The sequence below is a fragment of the Ovis canadensis genome, chromosome 10 (genome assembly GCF_042477335.2).
Source record: "Ovis canadensis isolate MfBH-ARS-UI-01 breed Bighorn chromosome 10, ARS-UI_OviCan_v2, whole genome shotgun sequence".
Lineage (NCBI taxonomy): Eukaryota > Metazoa > Chordata > Mammalia > Artiodactyla > Bovidae > Ovis > Ovis canadensis.
The window spans coordinates 41,898,036-41,915,705 of NC_091254.1; the positions used below are offsets into that span (position 1 = coordinate 41,898,036).

Here is a 17,670-nt window from a genome sequence, read left to right on the forward strand (position 1 = left end):
ATTTAACATGTTTTCTACATGTTATAACTCCTCCATCACTTCTAATCTTTATGGGATGTTCCACATTTACTATTTTGTGGTTTCTTTACCTTTTCCTCCCCATTTTCTAACACTTTTACTATTATTGCTTTTATCTTTACAGTAGTCTTCCTTTTGATTTCTCCTTTTCCATTTTCTAAATTATTTAACAAAAGTCTTGCTCACAGAATAAAAGAAAAAATCTAGCCAGAATATTTTTAGAGCAGCATTAATTCCATTAAAATGAAAACTCAGTGAGAGCTGTATTTCTACCGCTGTGTTCACTAATAATCCTCAAGCATCTAGCACAGTATCTTCTTCACACAGAGGAGTTTCACAGTATTCATTCAGAGAAATCTGTTTCTGTAGTCTTTGTTTCCTTTTAGACACTATGGTTATTTCTTAATTCCAAGAGGCTTGAATTGTTTAAACTTTCAATATCTTAAAAAAAAAAAAAACTTTCAATATCTTATCTAATTCTGTGGTTCTCAGATTTTGACACCTATCAGACTAGCTTGAAGAACTTAGGGAAAAAACACTGATTTTTACATTTTAAAACTTGGGCTCTCCCCTCAGTTTCTGATTCATTAGGGTCGAGGTTTGGCTCTAGAATTTATATTTCTAATAAATTCCCAAGTGATCCTGAAGTCATGCCGGGATCCACATTTTGAGATTTACTGGCTATTTCATTGTATGAAAATGTTGGTTCTGCTTTGGAAAATTTATTTGAGTTAGCTATCATTTTAACTATGTTTTTACAACCCTAAGGGTCATCATTTACTTTTTGTGTAACTGAAGATAGACTAACAGTTGTATAGTACAATGTATATTAAACAAGTCTTGTTTAATTCTTGGTATTAGAATAGCCTCCTCTGTTCATGGAATTTTCCAGGCAAGAATACTGGAGTGGGTTGCCATTTCCTTCTCCTCATCAGTCTACTCCACAGCAATAGCCTTAGTCCTTTTTCAGGAAACTATGTTGTATCAAGAAGTTTTCTATGCAGTGTGCTCACAATGAATTCATTCCTTTATTTACTTCAAGGCCATTATTAAAATCGCTTTTGACTCATAAAAACTTTACTGAATTATTGCCAAAGTAGCATTTCAGTTGTCTTCACTGATTTTTTCAAGTGAAAGCATTAGTGGCTCAGACCTGCCCCACTCTTTGAGACCCCATGGACAGTAACTGGCCAGGCTCCTCTATTCACAGGATTCTTCAGGCAAGAATACTTGAGTGGGTTGTCATTCCCTTCTACAGGAGATCTTTCCAATTCAGGGATCCAACCTGGGTCTCTGGCATTGCAGGCAGATCCTTTACCATCTTTCCTGAGCCACCAGGGAAGTCCTCATTGATCTTTAGTCAATATTAAAGATCTTTAATCATTGACATTTAATTAATATTAATTTTCAAATCAAGGGTGTATCAGTTATTTTTCATCATTAAGGTCAGTTAATCAGAGCAAACATTCTAAACTTTTTAAAAGTTTTAGAAATGATTTCAGCTATGAACATAAAACCTCTCCAAAAATATTTGTATTTCAATTATGTGCAAGGATAAAACTCATAGTGCACAGCACACTTTTTTCACTGAAAGTAAATGCAGTGACATAGTCACGATTTGACAGAATTAACTGAAGAGAAAAAGCCTGCAAACAAGATTAAGTAAGCCATTTTCACAAATGAGATGACCATGTTTAGAAATGAAAACAGTGTGTATATTTGTATTGAATAAACAGCACAATATGGGTGGAATAGGGTTGGCAGAGGATTTAGAAAAAAAAAACAGAATCTGGCAAGATGCTAAAGGACTTTGGAAAAGCCTGGTGTCTACCAAAAAGCAAAATGAGAAAGTTAGGTAGGGCATAGCAACTTTATCCTTAATTCTAGTCATTTCTTATTTACTGACTTTTAATAGCTAATGGGAAGGGCAGAAATTCCACCAAAACTCATTGAAATATTTAGTATACCTGGTATCACAGCACCCTCTATCACACTATAATTTACAGAACACATTTATGTGCAGCAGCGGCTTTAACTGTGAATATTCATTTATGTACAATTTTCTGGATCTAGTGCTTAGTTCATTACTTTTCAACAATGGATTTCTCCTGTTTCTATCATTAGCATCCAACCATAAGAGCATGACTGCACGTGCTGACAAAGTAACTCTGAACTCCAAATTATTGCAGATGTGATCCTAGTACCAAGGACCTGTATTAAGCATCACCAGATAATTTATCAGAACTATAATTATATTAGATTGGCAAAAAAATTCATTCAGGGTTTTCCTTAACATCTTAAGGGAAAACTGGAAGGAACATTGCGACAACCCAATAGAATTCTACTCCCTGACGTTCTCAGTTAAAACCTTTAGGGTTAAGGCCCATCTGGTTTAATAAGCCTTCCAGGGACATCTAATGAGTGGACATCTAACGAGTTTGAGAACCACGAGTAGGAGAAACGCCCAGTGGAGCAGTCTAGTCAGTGGGAGCTGGAGTCTACAGGAAACTTACTTCACTAGCTTTCACTAGTACTCCCATACTCGGTTACCACACCATTCCAATAAGGAAGTAATAACCACCCAAAATTAGCTACATATATATCATCAGGACTACACCTTTCCAGGAAAATCGAGGTTTCCAAGCAACATCCAGGGAGAATTTACGTTGATTTTGCTGCCTTGGGAGAAATGAGGTTTCTCTCTGTTAATCTCTAGAAACACGCCACGCAAACAAACCTACATACACCATGGGTGTTCCTGAGACTACCTTTCTGAAATCTCTTTAGCCTGTTTTTATAGCAAAGTCCCCACTTCCTCAGGGGCTCCAGACACATGCTGCATGTTTTTACAACACAGCTTTAATAAGCTAAAGGAAACAAAAGCTTTTATAGCACAGAGCATTCTAAGCCACAAGGTCTGTGCCATCTTCCCACCCAAGAGAGAAATAATGGCCTCTTGTCTCTTGGAACTAATGAATTGATAACTGAGAAAAATGCCTGAGAGGTATTCAGGAACAAGTCATGAGGAAACAAAAAAACGTTTTGTTTTGTTTTTCTGGACTTAAAACTAGAGAAAGAACTCAGCTTCCTCTCCATCTTGGGTATTTATAGCTCACACGTACAAGAAGCTTCCGGTGCGAAGTCCTACAAGTACCTCCTGCGTGAGAACTCGGCAGGGCGAAAGCTCGGGTCTCTCTCCCTTTCCGAGGGCGAGTGACGAAAGCCCAGGCCACATTTTCTCTGGAAGATTCCGGGAGAAAGGCGCGCGCCCCCTCTGCGGGCAGCGAGAGACTCAGCACCAGATGGCGCTGCCGCACCAAGAGCCGGAGCCTGGGCGGCACAGCAGAAGGGAAGAAGCGTCACCAGATTCTTTCCTCTGCGCCCGTCGCCGGAAGTCGGCGCTGGCGCCAGCCTCTGGTCCCGGATATTAAGACTTTGGATGGTTACCGCGTGAGGGCGGGGTTAGAACCGGAACCGAACGGCGACCGTCAGGCCTCGGGGCGGAAGCCCCGGGCGGCGCTAGTGGGGGGCTGATTTCTGGTGCGCGCGCCTCGGCGGGAGCGTGAGGCGGGGCCTCGCCGTGCGCTTGCGCATTGTGAGGACGTATGCGCAGCGCGTACGTCTTTCTCCATATTTGCACGTTTGCTGGCCCGGCAAGGCGGAAATGGTGGCGTAGTAGGTGTTTTTTTTTTCTTCCCGCTCACAGGGTTTGAGTTTCTGGCTCTGAGTCAGGTTTCTGGAAATCTTTGTGGAAAATTAATAGTATGCTCGAGCTGTATTTTCCTCTTGAGTATTATGTAAGCCAAATGCTTGCTGGGCGCGGTCCCAATGCTGGGATGGGCCCAGCCTTTCCTTCTAAATGTCTTCCTAAACCGGCTTGACCCACCCACTGTGTCTTTAAGCACCAGTCCTGAGGCGGTAGGGGTGTCACTAAGAAAAAGGAACGCAGGCAAATACACTATTCGTGAGGAACATAAAAGCGCTTATTATGTAAGGAAGCATGTCTTTTGGTCTTTTAGCAGTGCTTAAGAATTTAAGGAGTTAATTAGCTTTATTTTTCCCTGTCAAAAACACTTTATATTCTGTGTTTTATGGTGTGGTCTTGGTCTTATCAAATTTTAGCTAAAGTAAGGCTGTCCGTGCTGTCTTTGAAAGGAACAGCATGTCCCTTTTCCATTATTACGAGTCAGAGGCAAACCACTTAATAGACGGACAGTGGTAAACTCGTGAGAGTTCACTGCCTTTGTTTTGTGAGGCAACATGGAAACAACCAAGAAGGTGGCAAAAATAAAATCTGTGAAACTGTACCCACCCAATTTTAATTTTAGACTCTTCTGAAAGTGTCAGATGCAGGTACTCAGTTCTTCCAAGGAATTTCTTCAGCTTTGGTAAACACTTTTAACTTTGTATTTCAGAATTCTTCCCAGTCTGCTGCCTACATAAAAACTAAGTACTTGTGCAAGCCAGAGCAGTAGAAACTTTTCAGCAGTTATACTGAGAGAAACAGACTGGGGAATACAAGAAAGATAGCCTGCAGTAGCCATTTTACGATTTTTGGATAAAACCTTTTCATGGTTTTGGTTGTAGGTGTTGTAAAGAGAGCAGTTGTGGGTTGAGGAGTACCTTGATACTTTATTTATGTGAAAAGCCAAAAAAAATTTTTTTCCAAAAGGTGGACAATACTAGAGGATCATTGAAGACTCATCACCAATAGTGTGAGAAGGACGCAAGATGGAGTGGGAAGTAATGGAAACACTAATATGTAAACATTAGCCTTCCTTTAGATTAAATTAGATAAAGACCATGAAAAGGTCAGAGCTAAAGCAAATAGATGTGGAAAGCCTGATTAGGAAGACAGGAAAAATAGATTTTAGACCTCAAATGGAATGCGTAGAATAAGGAGTAAGTTCATTATATGGTTCAGTTTTGGAAATAATGCATTTAGCTGCTTATTTTAACTTTTGGTGCATTCCAGTCTTCCCTGTGTCTCGTATATAACCAACCTTAAATTGAGACGATACTTAGTTTTGCCACCATTATACTAGTAACTTACACTAGCATAGTGCTTCATAGTAAAGAATTATTAATTCTGGCTATATGTATGCCACAAATAGTGGCATTAAAGCCAGTTCCCTGCAAATACCCTCAACTCTTTGTCCCTGACTTCTGCTTTCCTGGCAAAACCCAGATCATAAATGAATTCACGCATTTATCTTTTCTTGCCTGTACTTAAACCCAGGCAGCTTAACAATTGGGTGGACTAATGTGACCTCATCCAAATGGTCTCTCCTACTCTTTTCTGTAGTTATTTTGCTCGCTTTAAACGAAGTGTCTCTTTCTTTCTCTACACCTTTGGAATCACTAACTTTCTCCTCAACCAGTGACTTTGCCTCATCCTTATTGGAAAAAGAGTTGTGAGCCTTGCCAAGAATTCTCTCATCTTCCCACCATCTAGTCTACTTGCACCTGCCTCTTTATCTTTCCTTTAGTTTCACAGAATGATGAGTCTTTCAGTCACGTGGCAACAGTTGAGATTGTTTTTAGTTTTAGCCATTTGAATGGATATATAGTGCTATTTTATTTTTGTGAAGTATGTTAAAAAACTTTGCCCATTTAAAAAATTGAGTTTGTTTCCTTGTAATTAAGTTGTGGGAGTTATTTGTATACTACGTACATATATTTTTTTCTTTGTTGAGATATGATTGGCAAACAAAGCTGTACATGTTTATGTAAACACCTATATGTATACATGTATATGTATAGAACTTAATAAGTTTGGAGTTAAGTATATATCCACAATGTATGTCATAATTAGACCCATCACCTCTAAAAATTTCGTCCTGCTTTCAATTTTTATTATTAAGTGATAAGAACACTTAGCATAAGCTCTGCCCTCTTAGCAAATTTTAATACAGCATTCTTAACTGTAGGGACTTTATGTACAATACAGTTCTAAGACTTAATGATTGTGTTTAGCAAACTTTGTACCCTTTGGATAATACCTCTCCTTTCTCCTCCCCTGTATACTTTTTTTTTTGGTCAAAATGTGTGTTGTGAATATTTTTATTCCAGTTTGTAACCTGTCTTTCATTTTCTTAATAACATTTTGAAGAAAAGTTATTGTAGCTTGTATTTTTCTAAGAATTTATACGTATCATCCAAATACTAAAGTTCCCTAGCATAAAGATGTAAATAAAGCCCTCTTACTTTCCTTTTAATATTCACAGTACATTACATTTAGGCCTAGAATGCACTGAAGGTTAATTTTTCTATATGGTATTAATATAACAATAGGGGGTGATACCTTTATTTAAAAAAAATAAGAATCCAGTTATTCCAACAGCGTTTGTTGAAAAGATTCTCCTTTCCTCTACTGGATATCACCTTTGCACCTTGGTCAAAAATCAACTAATTTTCTGAGTCTGTTCAGTTCCCTTGATAAGCATGATGTATCCATGTGCCAACTTACCCAACTTTTTTTTTTCATTATTGTTTTGGCCATTCCAAGTTTTTGTGTGTTTTTTGCATTTTAATATAAATTTTACAATTGGTGTTTCAATGTCTATAAAGTCTATTGGGATTTTGGTTGGAATTCTGGTGAATCTATTGATCAGTTTGGGAAGGATTGACATTTTAAAAATACTGAATTTTGCTGTCTATGATTATGTCATATCTCTCCATTTATTTATTTTGATGTTTGTAATTTTCAGCATAGAAGTCTTGCACATATATTGTTAAATTTATTCTTAAGTATCTCATGTCTTTCATTATAAACAAATTTAAAATGTTTAATTTATTATAAATGTACTTTAAATTGCATTTTTAGTTTATTGAGTCATAGTTTTCAACTTCAGAATTTGTATTTGATTCTTATTTGTAGTTTATTGTTCTCTAGTGAACTTCTGACATGGGCCTAATAGCTTCAACATTTTGGTCATCTATGGATCTTATTTCTATTCCCTTTTCTTATTTTTGTTTCCTAGTATGCCCAGAAATTCTTAATGAAATGCTGTCTTGTTTGTGAAAAATATTAGGCTCTGAGTCATGTTTTTTTTTTTTTACTTCCAGAGAAGATTTTACTTTTGCTTCTGTTAGGAAACTAGGCTCAGAGCAAAACACCTTAGCTTAAATGGCTTTCAGTCTGTTAGGTCTAGCCTATTTCAGATTCATTCTTACTCGTAGGGTGGCCTTTTTTCTGTCCCAACTGAAAGCCTGAGGTGTTTTTAAAGGCTCTTCCTTCCTAGTTGCCTCCAAAGTCCAATTTATATTTTCTCAGAAGTATGGGACTCGTGAAAGCTCTTGACTTCCATTTTTCTAAGCTGCCTGCTTCTAAATCACTCTTTCTGAGTGATTTCTCAGCCTCTGGAACAACTTTCAAATTAGCAAATGAGTCAAGGGGAAAAGCAGAGTTGAACATAGGCAGACTTCTCTGCACCTTCTCCTTAGGATCTTGTCCTTTCAAGATGCTATCAAAAAGATATTTTTTATATTTTACCCAGCTTTTCTAGTTCACAGTTTATAGGGGTGAGACTACTGTTTTTAAAAGTCTATTACTAGCAGAAATAAATGTCTTTATTCTGAGAATCTCAATGATGCTAATAAAGGTAGTACTCTTTTTTTCTGTACCATTGTCACCACTTCTTGTCCCCACACATCAGAAACAACCCAGAAGACACACCAATGGCTTGCTTTCTTGCTTCTGGAGGTGTCTCTAGGGCCTCCTAGAAGTAATATTCTCTAGCCACAGATGGCTTCCTAAGGAATACTCTTAACTCTCTTTAGGGTTTGCCTGACTCTGTATTCTGCCCTGGCCTCCTTCCAGTGAGGAACTATGATGGTTCTGCTGCTGCTGCTGTTGCTAAGTCGCTTCAGTCGTGTCTGACTCTGTGCGACCCCATAGACGGCAGCCCACCAGGCTCCACGGTCCCTGGGATTCTCCAGGCAAGAACACTGGAGTGGGTTGCCATTTCCTTCTCCAGTGCATGAAAGTGAAGTCACTCAGTCGTGTCCGACCCTTAGCAACTCCATGGACTGCAGCCTACCAGGCTCCTCTGTCCATGGGATTTTCCAGGCAAGAGTACTGGAGTGGGTTGCCATTTCCTTCTCTGATGATGGTTCTACTTCTACCCAAACCAGTGTTACTGTGCTATAGCTGTAAATTCAGTCTCTCTCCATTGGTGCTTTCACAATACAAATACATGTTACAGTCAGGCAGGAAGAAGTGCGTCCTGTTATTTTTTATAGCTAATTAGTAATATATATTGGAGAAGGCAATGGCACCCCACTCCAGTACTCTTGCCTGGAAAATCCCATGAACGGTGGAGCCTGGCAGGCTGCAGTCCATGGGGTCGCTGAGGGTTGGACACGACTGAGCGACTTCACTTCAGTTTTCACTTTCATGCATTGAAGAAGGAAATGGCAACCCACTCCAGTGTTCTTGCCTGGAGAATCCCAGGGACCGTGGAGCCTGGTGGGCTGCCGTCTATGGGGTCGCACAGAGTCAAACACGACTGAAGCGACTTGGCAGCAACAGAAGCAGTAATATATATATGCTCCCCAACAGAGAATGGATTTGACTTCTTACTGTAATTTCAAGTAGTAATCGTATACATTGCCCCCCAGTTTGTGCTATAGAAAGGCCAGAATGACCAGACTTTAACCCAGATCCTACCACTTCTTCCATGGATGAAATTGAGCAAGTTAAGTTTTCTAAGCTTCAATTTCCCTAATTTGAAAGATGTCTGCTTTCCAGGGTCAAAAAAAAGATGGGCTAAAAAAAAACATACTGCTTGTAATGTCCTATACATGATAGGTTCTATTATTACCTATACAATTTTTTCTGGAGAAAGATAATTTTAACTTCAAGGGGAAGTGGTAAGCCATAACTTCCTCGTGTGGCAGCCATGTTTAAGAATCCATAATATTGCAGATTTTTGCTCATCACATAGTTTATTTTATTCAATAAACATTGATTGAAACTCTGTTAAATACTGAGCACTGCACCAGTACACTGGGATGCAAAAATAGTGGAATATCTTTCCTCCCAGCAGTGTAGATATAGCTTTTCCATTTTATTGAAAGACAGAACTATTCATTCGAAACGGTTTTACTTTTACTTAGTGTTCAAATGTAAGAGTTTATTGTTTCATTCTCTTGCTGCTATTTAACAAATCCTGAAATAGTATATGTTACCTAGAATGAAACTTATTAGAATAATCTAGAGTAAAATTTGGTTTAAAGAAGCTCTAACATGAGTGACTTCCAAGGGACTTATGTTACTAACAAACCAATAGACCAGCGTACTGATTGCCAGGAGAAATATCAATAACCTCAGATATGCAGATGACACCACCCTTTTGGCAGAAAGTGAAGAAGAACTAAAGAGCCTCTTGATGAAAGTGAAAGAGGAGAGTGAAAAAGTTGGCTTAAAGCTCAACATTCAGAGAACTAAGATCATGGCATCCAGTCCCATCACTTCATGGCAAATAGATGGGGAAACAGTGGAAACAGTGGCTGACTTTGTTTTTCTGGGCTCCAAAATCGCTGCAGATGGTGATTGCAGCCAAGAAATTAAAAGACGCTTACTCCTTGGAAGGAAAGTTATGACCAACCTAGACAGAATATTAAAAAGCAGAGACATTACTTTGCCAACAAAGGTCCATCTAGTCAAGGCTATGGTTTTTCCAGTAGTCAGTGAGAGTTGGACTCTAAAGAAAGCTGAGTGCCGAAGAATTGATGCTTTTTAAGTGTGGTGTTGGAGAAGACTCTTGAGAGTCCCTTGGACTGCAAGGAGATCCAACCAGTCCATCCTAAAGGAGATCAGTCCTGGATGCTCATTGGAGGGACTAATGTTGAAGCTGAAACTCCAATACTTTGGCCACCTCATGGGAAGAGCTGACTCATTTGAAAAGACCCTGATGTTGGGAAAGATTGAGGGCAGGAGGAGAAGGGGACTACAGAGGATGAGATGGCTGGATGGCATCATTGACACAATGGACATGGGTTTGTGTGGACTCCAGGAGTTGGTGATGGACAGGGAGGCCTGGCGTGGTGCAGTTCATGGGGTTGCAAAGATTCGGACCACGACTGAGCGACTGAACTGAACTGAACTGAAGCAGTGTCATAAAATAGAACCTGAATTCTGCTCTAGTGTACTAATAATGAGCTTGATTCATCCAGAGATTAGAGAATAGGCTGTTATCAAACAATGGAGGGAAGTTCTGTTCAGCATGCTGGTGGAGGACTTACTTTAAAGAGGAAAACTAGTTTGTTTTGTAGTTGGATGTTCACTAAAAGAACTATCTTCCAGCTTTTCCCTTTTAACTCTGCTCTTTAAATCATTCTAGTTCAGACAGTTGTGGTGGTGGTAGTGATTTAGTTGCTAAGTCGTGCCCAACTCTTGCAACCCATGGACTTATAGCCTGCCAGGCTTCTCTGTCTGCGGAATTCTCCAGGCAAGAATACTGGAGTGGGTTGCCATTTCCTTCTCCAGGGGATCTTCCTGATCCAGGAATTGAACCCAGGTCTCGTGCACTGCAGCAGATTCTTTAAGAACTGAACTATGAGGGAAGTTGTAAGCTCCATGAGTAGAGAGCCTTGTCAGACAGTTGTAAACTGCTTGAATACAGAGCCTTGTCTTCAATATTTATCATGTCTGCTCATACCCATCCCTAATGTGTACCTAATTCCTGTCCTACCAGGGAGCATAATGGCTGTACAGTAAGAATAGACTGAGTAATTTCATAACATCCTCATATCCAGTAGGAGATTCTCCCATGATAAAATATCTTTCAAAATTGAATATTCTGTTTTCTGAGGCTGATTTGCTTTATTATTTAGTGGTTTGCTTTCATTTTCCTAATAGTAGAATAAACAAATGTAGCTTGGAACAGATTTTTTAAAATTTTCATAGTTATGATCATAAAATCATCCAAATTAGTCACACAGATTAAATTTTATAATTTAATTACTTTAAAAATGTGCAAAGAAGTAATGACAATACAATTTCATCATCTTATTGACCATTTCTGTCATACTGCACCGTTTTGTTTTCCATGTTTGAATTTGCAGTTATTGTATCACTGTGAACTGAAGTGAAGTGAAGTCGCTCAGTCGTGTCCGGCTCTTTGCGACCCGTGGACTGTAGCACACCAAGCTCCTCCGTCCATGGGATTCTCCAGGCAAGAATACTGGAGTGGGTTGCCATTTCCTTCTCCAGGGGATCTTCCCAACCCAGGGATAGAACCCAGTTCTCTCATATTGCAGGCAGATGCTTTAACCTCTGCAACCAGGGAAGCCCTTTGTATCACTGTGGTTTCCTTTGTTTTCAATTGTATCTATTCTATAATCAGTAAACTTATTTGTATTTCCTTTGGAAAGGTCATATATTTAGTTCACTTACACGCACACAGAAAATGACATGCCAAATCTAGACTAGCTTTCCCATAACCCTGCTCTATTAATGTCTTAAAAATCACTAAATACTCTTATTCCAGATCCTAATTAGGTCACGCTAGAGTGTCAGATCTGATCTCTCTGTGTTCCGTAAGGGATTTCTCAGTCCTGTTACATTCCAGTAATTTAAGTATAGATTTTCTGGCTATCATCTCGCCTTTTATAATGTGCTTAGATGGGATCAGTAAAACAAATCTGCCCTTCATTTCCCTGAATGGGGTTATTGTAGAGAAATAATAAGTCATAAATAAGGATTCAAAATTTCCTTTATCCCCAAAGCACAAATAGTCATATTGAGGGTTGAGGGATGGAATGTATTTACTTCAGTTTTTGTGGTAAGAAAAAAAATAAGCTTTATATAGTCAAGGTAAAGTTGACATTAGTACAAAACAACATGATATATTCTAAGAACTACTTCCCAAACACACACACTTTGAACACCTTTGTCATATCCTTTTACCATATAAGTGAATTATTTTAAAAATCAAAATAATTGATATTTGCTCTCAGTTTATCTACGTCTTGAAGCTTTAATTTTAAATTTTGCAAAAAATTATATCCTTAATTTATTGCCTAAAATTTTCCCTGATAAAACTTAAAATGCAAATTATTTTTACATAGATGTATTAGTGTGGAATTGTTACAGTTCAAAAATAAATTTTGCTTCCTAAACTTCTCTTAAATCATCAATATTTAAATTTTATCATGATTAAATACTTGATCATCTATCCTATATTGCTTTTAAGTCACCAGTATCAACATTTAAAGGAATACTTGGAGCTAAATTTTCCAGTTATTTTTTTTTTACTTGTTAAAAAACTTTTGTCTACTCATATTCAGATTTATATACAATAATGGAAACTGATTTTTGCTTTTCCTTATATTCTGTGCAGAATTTGAAAAAGTTACTAAATGAGAAAGGGATGATGTCTTCTTTCATTGAGAAAACAGTTTATTTTGGTTTTCCCTACTGTCTTTGGGGTTAATGTTTCACATGTAATGAATAGTTTGCATAACAGAAGGCCATAGCTTATAGAATAATGAAGCAAGATTGTTTTTATAAAGTAATGTTAAAACAGATCCAAATCCTACCCTCATGGTGCTTGTAGTAGGTACTTAGTGACTAGACTGAAAAGGAAATATATCCAAAGAGCATGTAAACGTTCTATAACCATTTTTAGCAGTGTTTCAGCAGTGAATTCTGTGTGTAAAGGAAATATATTAGAAAAAAAATATTGGGCTTCCCAGGTGGCACAGTGGTAAAGAATCTGCCTGCTGCAGCCGGAAACAGAGATGTAGGTTTGATCCCTGGGTCGGGAAGATCCCCATTTTCTTTTTCTCCTACATAACATTGTACACGATCACAAAAAATGGGTATGAAAATAAATAAATGAAACTGCCAGTTGTAAGCATCTTTAAAACAAAGGTTACGTAACTAAAGTAACTGAAGAGCAAGAGACCTTTTAAAAACATTGAATTCAGAAGCCTACATGTAGAATTACATTTAAATCTAAAGAGAAAATGCCCTTCTTTTCTGTCGTAACTTTCTACTTCTTAACCAACTCTTTCCATGCTTTATGCAGAATATTCATATATTGCTTAGACGCAACTGTACGCAGACAGAAGTATTGTTATCCAGTTAATTCATATGGCTCTCACCGAACTTGGGTACCATTCCAAAGAAGATAATCTTATTCCAAAAGTCTGATACCGCAAAATAACATAATTTTTGAAGTCCTGATGTTTAATAGTAGGAGACTTCAAGGCATAAAATAAAGAGACATTTGATTAATAATGAGAAATTTGAGACAGAAAAAGTGAAAAGTTGACTAACAAAAGGCTACAATTTTAGGGCTGCTTATTGGTTTCCCTGGCCTACCCCAAAACATTTCTGTTGTGATGTCCTACTTATTGATCAGTCGTCAATTATTATTGAAAAATTCTATATTCAAAGTTCTAACCAGTATTCTAATAATTTTCATATCGATTGGAGAAAAAAAAGACACTCACCCAATGGGAAATACCTTATGATTAAGTGTGATGTGGTGTGTCTCGACTGTAGTAGCAAAGAAGGGCAGGATAAGAAGAGCCATCATTTGTTAAGGGCTTAGTACGTGCCGAGAGTTGTCTACACACCATCTCTAATAGTCCTTATAGTCAGATCAGGATGGCTTCTCCATGGAACAGGTCAAGTTTACTCAGGAGTTTGAAGCTTTGATTGACAAGAAAACTTTGCAATTGTAAACAAGGGCCATGGTTTTAAGCTAACATATGACCTAACCTTGTTATTCCTGACCTTTTTCAATCTATGTCAGCATAAACTAATTTGTTTTTTACCAAATATAACCTTTTACTGAACAGAAATAACTTTATAAGGTGAAAAGAAAGCTTTATTTTTTCTTTCTGTCTACCTTCAACTCTATAGAATGGGCTATTTCTTCACCTTTTAAATGATTTCTATGGAGGGTCTCATAGCTTTTCCAATCATTAAAAACAAAAACATCCTTTGGTCACCTTTGGACAGAAGAAGTGTCACTTAAATATTCTGAATCTCCAGGCCATGTGTAATCTTACAACTGCATAGTCTTACCTTATTTGAAGCTTATCCTCAGTGTTGAGAGTGTTTCAGGCGGAGAGACTTGGCAGCGTTTGGGTTCTCCTTTGTTTCTTTCTCATTCTACTGCTTCCTCATGCAGTGTGCCAGCTCTGGGGTCTGATCCTCCAGGGCTGGACCACTGTAAAAGGATCGGAGAAAAAGACTCAGGTTTACATGGCCACTGTTGTGACAATTTGGAACTGACAGTCTGGGGACTCTGATACTTAAAGAAGGCTCTTTAGATTCTTCTGCCTGGAATTTCCAACTACAGTATTCAAATATTGTCCTTTTTCCTGAGTGACCAACACTTAGTCGTAGACATCAGATTTCACCTCACCAAGATCCTTTCTGTTGAAACCCCAGTGCCCTTTCAAGTGGCTTTCTCCTTTAGGTTTATCTCTTGGGTAAATTAGTCTCTTTTAAAAGACATTTGCTTCCCTGGTGCGTGCGTGTGCGTGCTCAGTCACTTCAGTCGTGTCCGACTCTCTGCAACCCCATGGACCATGGCCCGCCAGGCTGCTCTTGTCTATGGGATTCTCCAGGCAAGAATACTGGAGTGGGTGGCCATTTCTTTCTCCAGTGATAAAGTATGAAGTGAGTGAAGTGAATGAAGTGAAGTCTCTCAGTTGTATCCGACTCTCTGACCCCATAGTCACTCTGCAGGCCACCAGGCTCCCCTGTCCATGAGATTTTCCTTGCAAGAGTACTGGAGTGGGTTGCCATTGCCTTCTCCAACTAACCTGATGACTCAGATGATAAGCAATCTGCCTGCAATGTGGGAGACCTGGGTTCAGTCTCTGGGCTGGGAAGATCCCCTGGAGGAGGGCATGGCAACCTACTCCAGTATTCTTGCCTAGCGAATCCCCATGGACAGAGGACCCTGGCAGGCTACAGTCCATGGGGTTCGCAAAAAAGTCAGACGTGACTAAGCGATTAACACTTCCACTTCCAAAAGATATTTTGGCTTATCTCTCTGTCTGGTCAATGTTCATATGGTTGGTAAGACCACTTGTCTTTCCTTGGCCTGCTTGTGTGTAAAAGAGCTCCTAAAATGGCTCTTTCTGTCTGCTCTGCTGCCTTAAGCCGATATGGCCACTGCTACCCTTTTACATTTCTCAGGTCTGAGTCAGACACCATATATAAATCAAATTAATTCATAATTTCATGAGATACAAATACATGATTTGTCAGAAGCACAGCTTTTTTTGGTAACCCCAAAAAACAAACTTTTATCCTGTGTTTTCAGGAAAAAAATTTGTACACACATCTCACTATACACAAAACTCAATTGCATTTGTATTAAGAGCGCTCAAGAGTAAAAGTCAAAGTTTTAAAACTTTTAGAAAGATTTTTATGACTTTTGTTGTTGCTTAGTTTCTAAGTCATGTCTGACTCTTTTGCAACCCCATAGACTGTAGCCTGCCAGACTCTTCTGACCATGGGATTTTCCAGGCAAGAATACTGGAGTGGGTTGCCATTTCCTTCTCCAGGGGATCTTGCCAACACAGGGATCGAATAGATGTCTCCTGTGTGTCTCCTGCATTACAGGCAGGTCCTTTACTGGCTAAGCCAATTTGGGTAATTTTTAAAGGACTTTGGGTAACTTTTAAAAAGGGACTGAGAAAAAGAGCAAGATATCAAAGAAGAAGAAAACTGAAGGGACCAGAAGAAATGCTGAAAATTATAATTCAGGAAATTTTTCTAAGATAAGGATTTGAAGTTGCTCATTATATACTTAAGAATATTGATTCACAATGACTAACACCAAGATATTGTAGTGTACTGGGTTTAAAGAAAAATAAAATATCTGACTATCTAGAAAGAAGAAAAGAACACATGATTTATAAGACATTTCAATTAGATAATTATCAGACTTCAAGAGTAACACTTTATGCTCATAGAAAATAAGTTTATCTTATTAATACTCAAGGGAAAAAAAATGAATCAAGCATTTTGTATCTAGCAAAATTGACTTACAAGTAAAAAGGGCACAGGGGCTCATTAGCCCTTTCTGAAGAAATCTGCTAGAGAATCAACTTCAGGTAATCACATGACCAGAAAGACATACAGTTTGTAAAATTGAGACTGGAAAACTATGTAGAAAAACTCTTAGGTTTTTCAACAGATAACTTGTAGCAAAAATAAGTTTTGGATTAAAGGAAGCTTAAAAGACATACAAAAAATATATAAAGGAGCAAGACTAGCATTATAGGGTACATATTTGACTGCTGAAACATGCAAGGAAATAATTACTGTAAACAAATAATGATTCCTTACAGAAGGAAGAATGGTCTTGCAGTCGGTGTGGAGTATTTAGAGATGTTTTGCATTGTGGAGGGGAAGTTCAGGGACACTTTTACTTCTTGACCTGATGGTGGTTAGATTGTTCACCTTTGAGTAATTCATTAAGCTGTGCATCTGTTTTGTGTATTTTTCTATATTTGTACTTTCTTTTACAATAAAAATATTATTTTGAAAAACTGGTCACAGAGAGGAGGGAGCAGAGAGGCAAGGGAGAGTTAAACTCCAATGAGAAATGTTGAGATACTAGTGTCTATAATGAATGTTTAAAATCTTTTGATAGGTATATAATCTCCTTATATTTCTTAATATAAGTCTCAGTTGTAAAATATAATACAAAAACAAAAATCCACAAGATTCCTGTTACCTACAGACAAAAGTCAAATTCCTTAATATGTAGCATTTTATCTGAGGACCACATTTCATTTTCATACATCATTTGCTTCCATTATCCCCTAGGCATCAACAGATGGAGTCAGATAAAAATCCTCACTATTATTTGAGTATGCTGTATTCTTTTTGTGTTTTTATGCCCTTGGGATTCCTTCCCTCTGAAATACTAGTATTATTCCTTCAAAACTCAGTTAAAGGTTATTTCCTCTATGAACTCTTCCTTTTCCCCAGGCAGAATTATTTACTCTTTTGTCTGTGTTCTCATATCATTTTATATGATACTTTGTCTTAAATCCCTGTAATATTATCTGTCTACATGACATTTTCTCTGTAGACTAGAGCTCTTAAAGAAAATATGTTGTATTTATTTTGTTTCACTGCACTTGGACAGTAATTGGCATATGAGTGAATGAATGAGAAGAGGCAGGAAATTGATTAGCTCCAAAGATACTTTACCTAAGAAAGCCTTTGGGTGCAGGGAAAAGATGCAGTTACCTAATCAACTGTGTACAAGTGGAAAAACAAACAAAAGGCCATGAGACTACAAACGCTTGTCTTATATGCCACTATGTTAAGTAGAACTGTGCATCATGTGAGTCTTCTGTGTTCACACATCTCATGTTTTATTCTGTCACTTTTATCCATCTTTAATGGATCATATCGCAGGATTTAAAAGAGGCGTATTAGTTCTTCAACTAGTATGGCGCTTTCTTCTTAGTCTGTTCATGTTGGTGATGTATTGTGGTGATTGATCAAAAAGGGTATAGTCATAGCTCTCACAGAGAATACAATGCAGTTAAAACTCTGGCATCTTGAAGCTGTGACAATATTCTGGGTAAAATATGGGCCAAAAATTTAAATGGGAAGTAATAAATAAAACTTTATGACTAGATCTTATTAATATTCCC

At 38.0% G+C, this 17,670-nt stretch overlaps 1 protein-coding gene and 1 long non-coding RNA gene across 5 annotated transcripts in view; one reads left to right on the top strand and one right to left on the bottom strand.

Moving 5' to 3' along the window:
* The window catches only part of LOC138446565 (uncharacterized), a 38,404-nt gene extending 34,827 nt beyond the window's left edge, over positions 1-3,577 (bottom strand). The window contains exon 1 of the long non-coding RNA XR_011259394.1: positions 3,141-3,577. This is a non-coding gene — a long non-coding RNA (uncharacterized lncRNA). The remainder of the gene's footprint in view (positions 1-3,140) is intronic.
* Positions 1-17,670, top strand: part of STARD13 (StAR related lipid transfer domain containing 13) — a 505,433-nt gene that overhangs the window by 99,323 nt on the left and 388,440 nt on the right. For 2 of the 4 annotated variants that reach the window (XM_069601575.1, XM_069601577.1), the window contains exon 1: positions 3,540-3,693. The exons of the other annotated variants lie outside the window; for them this stretch is intronic. The gene's annotated coding sequence lies outside the window, so the exon portion shown is untranslated. Of the gene's footprint in view, positions 1-3,539; positions 3,694-17,670 lie in introns of those variants that run through there. 4 annotated transcript variants of the gene reach the window in all.